The 3,545-nt window shown below is 41.6% G+C and overlaps 1 pseudogene; it reads left to right on the top strand.

Annotated features, from left to right (window-relative positions):
- Positions 1-1,938: 1,938 nt before the first annotated feature.
- On the top strand, positions 1,939-2,767 carry LOC127678719 (B-cell CLL/lymphoma 7 protein family member A-like; annotated as a pseudogene).
- Positions 2,768-3,545: the final 778 nt, after the last annotated feature.

Below are 3,545 nucleotides of genomic sequence, written 5' to 3'. Positions count from 1 at the left end.
GTTCTTTCCATTGAGAAGACTGAGTTTTATCACCAGTTGGAACCCATTAAGAAGAGTTGATGCTACTATGCACACATTATTTACACGGAAGAAAATTAATTTCAAAACCCAGTATTTACTTTTTTTTTAATTTTTATTTATTTTCTATATTCTTTGTTTACATTCTAGAAGCCTTCCCCTTTCCCAGTCCGCCCCCCCCCCATCTGTCCCATAAGTCCTCTTCTCTCCATCCATTCTCCTGTCTTTCCCCTTCCCTTTTCTCTGTCCTGATACTCCCTTACTATGCTGGATCAAGCCTTTCCAGGATTAGGGCCCTCTTCTTCCTTCTTCATAGGAATCATTTGATATGCTAATTGTATCTTCAGTATTCAGAGCTTCAGGGCTAATTAATATCCACTTATCAATGATTGCATTCCATGTGTATTCTTTTGTGATTTCTTTACCTCACTTAGGATGATATTTTCCAATTCCACCCATTTGCCTAAAAAATGCATGAATTCATTGTTTTTAATTGCTGAATAGTACTCCATTGTGTATATATTCCACATTTTCTGTATCCATTCCTCCACTGAGGGATATCTGGGTTCTTTCCATCTTCTGGCTATTATAAATAAGGCTGCTATGCACATAGTGGAACATGTGTCCTTATTGCATGCTAGAGAATCCTCTGGGTATATGCCCAGGAGAGATATAGCAGGGTCCTCCAGAAGTGTCATGCCCAGTTTTCTTAGGAACCGCCAGACTGATTTCCATAGTGGTTGTACCATCTTACAATCCCACCAACAGTGAAGGAGTGTTCCAATTTCTCCACATCCTAGCCAACACCTGCTGCCTCCTGAGTTTTTAACCTCAGCCATTCTGACTGGTGTGAGGTGAAATCTCAGGGTTGTTTTGATCTGCATTTCCCTAATGGCTAATGATGTTGAGCATTTCTTAAGGTGCTTCTCGGCCATCCAAATTTCTTCAGGCGAACATTTTTTGTTTAGGTCTGTACCCCATTTTTTAATAGGGTTATTTGGTTCCCTGGTGTCTAACTTCTTGAGTTCTTTGTATATATTGGATATTAGCACGCTATCGGATGTAGGGTTAGTGAAAATCTTTTCCCAATTTGTTGGTTGCCATTTTGTCCTTTTGATGCAAAACACAGTATTTAAATTGCAGAGAAATGTTACTGAGAAAAGAGGCAGTAGAAAGAGCTCCTGGTTTTCTTACCAAAATTAGATAACCTGTGTTAATGAAAAGGAATGTTGTCTAACCATGATTCTCTGCTGTGCCTTAAAATTCTAGCAGTGTTTTAATAGTTTAGTAGTATTCCATTGTGTAAATGTACCACATTTTCTGTATCCATTCTTCAGCTGAGGGACATCACAAATTTTGTAAGGAAATGGAAGGAACTAGAAAATATCCTAAGTTTGCAATTATCTTTTTTATTTTTATTAACCATTTTATTGGTTTACATTTCAAATGATATCCCCCTTCCCAGTTACCCCTCCATAAACCCACATCTCATCTCCCTTCTCGTTCCTTCCCTTTGTATCTATTTTTTTTTTTTTTTTATAAATTGCCATGGTCATTCTGTCTTTTCACAGCAAAAGAATGGTAACTAAAATGACAACTGCCCACTCCTCCCAGAAAAAAAACAAACCAAAATGCCATATTTTTCTTCTCTTTTCAGTTGTCATTTCCTCATGGATCTCAGTCTACCCAAATGATTTTGAACCCTTAAGGCACTGGGAAAACTTGCATCCCATTTGGATATGTGGATTCCGGTAATGTTTAGACAAAACACTGATTCTATTCAGAGATGAAAGGGAAAATATAGCTTCCTTCTCTGAAACAGAGAGAGACCTCAGTACATTTTCAGTTACTGTCATTTATCACATTTTCTACTCCACACTTATTTTAAAAGAACCCTGTCTGTCCCTTCCTGCCACACCCATGTCGGGCAGGTCAGTTCAAGACAAGACCAGGAGCAAGGCCAAAGAGTATATCAAGAGGGTCACGGTGGCTATCTAGAAGATCCTGAGAAGGCTCCATGTCACAGTATAGGGGAATACCAGGACAGGGAAGCAGATGTGTGCGGATTGGTGAACAGTGGGAGGTGGGATGGGTTATGGGATTTTCGGCGGCAGGGAGGGAACAAGGAAAGGGAACAATGTTTGAAATGTAAATAAAAAATATGTTTAATAAAAATATCCAAAACAAAACCAACAAAAAAAGTTTGCAAATGGGAGAAAAATATGGGTGCCCTTTGGTGATAACTCCCTATGAATCTACAAGTGGGTCCCTGTAACAGAGTCAAAAGTTGATGACAAAAAACAAGAAGAAGAAGAATAAGTACAAGGATGAGAAGTGTGTCTTGAAGGTGACCTCACCAAGTATGAAGGACATGCATAATGATAACAGCAACCAGAACTCCATAACAGATGCCTCCCCCAACAAGCAGTAGATCAGCAGCAACTCCAGTCATGCCCCAGAGCCCAAGGTACCTGTGCCCAGTGATGGTACAGAAGCCAAGGCTGATGAGGTGCAGACTGATGGAAAGGAATACCCTGGAGCTGGAGATGCTTTCTATGAGCAAAATTCACAGTTTTCCATGGAAAACTCAGTGAATAGCTCAGAGAAAGCAGAATGGCAGCCATCTGCAGAGTCAGGATGGGCAGCAGAAACATTAGAAACATTGACAGTCTCTCAGGATTTGGAAGGAGTATCACCATCTAAAAAGGTGGAGCTGGGAGCCTCTCAACAGAACTCTGAAGAAATATAAATGCCCATGAAATGCCCTGGTCCGTGTTTCATTGCAGGTACATCAGCAGGCTTAATTCTAGGATACGGCCCAGGCATCTACTCTTAGGTGCAAGCAGAGCTAATGTTTCAAGTTTACTAAGTGCAAATACAATAAAAACCTAGAGCAGCAGAACTTCACAGACACTTGACAGACTCCGGTGTGAAACGAAACACTCGAACCTTCAAGTGACCATCCTTGGGGAGGTGGGCTGACAGCTCAGGAGTGTATGTGTACCTTCTCGGGAGCCAAGCTACATTTGTGTTGCTGCTGTATCCCTCACCCTCACTTCTCTATTAAGGATATAAGCTATACCAGTGTGGTACAAATCAGGAATTTGCTTTCTATAGTGGCTTTTGACTCTTCAACAAATTCCTACTGCTTTCTTTTATTGTGCCTTGTACCCTAGAGGTACCTCTGGCATGCTTCTTGTTTTTTGCATCTCTCCTGGCAAAGTGCTCACTCGTTTTGGTTGGCTGCTGCCCCCCTTACTGCCTCTCTCCTCCTTGTCCCAAGACTGCTTCCAAACAAGCAGTGTATAGTGGTGGGAGATCAGGCACCTTTCAGTGGCTTCTGGTTCAGGTGAGCAGTGCTTAAACAGCCTGAGCCCCAACATCCATGGCTCTGGGGGCAACAAGTTTAGACCCATTTCACAAGGTCTGGACTCCTTGGTTCAGGACATGCCCTCACCTTCTGGAACCATTGAAGCTAGGGGTTTGCAAACCATGATAGCACAGCTTGTCATGCAAAGCTTTTATAT

The sequence above is a fragment of the Apodemus sylvaticus genome, chromosome 2, assembly GCF_947179515.1.
Source record: "Apodemus sylvaticus chromosome 2, mApoSyl1.1, whole genome shotgun sequence".
Lineage (NCBI taxonomy): Eukaryota > Metazoa > Chordata > Mammalia > Rodentia > Muridae > Apodemus > Apodemus sylvaticus.
The sequence above is the reverse complement of the archived record's forward strand: the minus strand, read 5'-3'. Positions and strand labels throughout refer to the sequence as shown.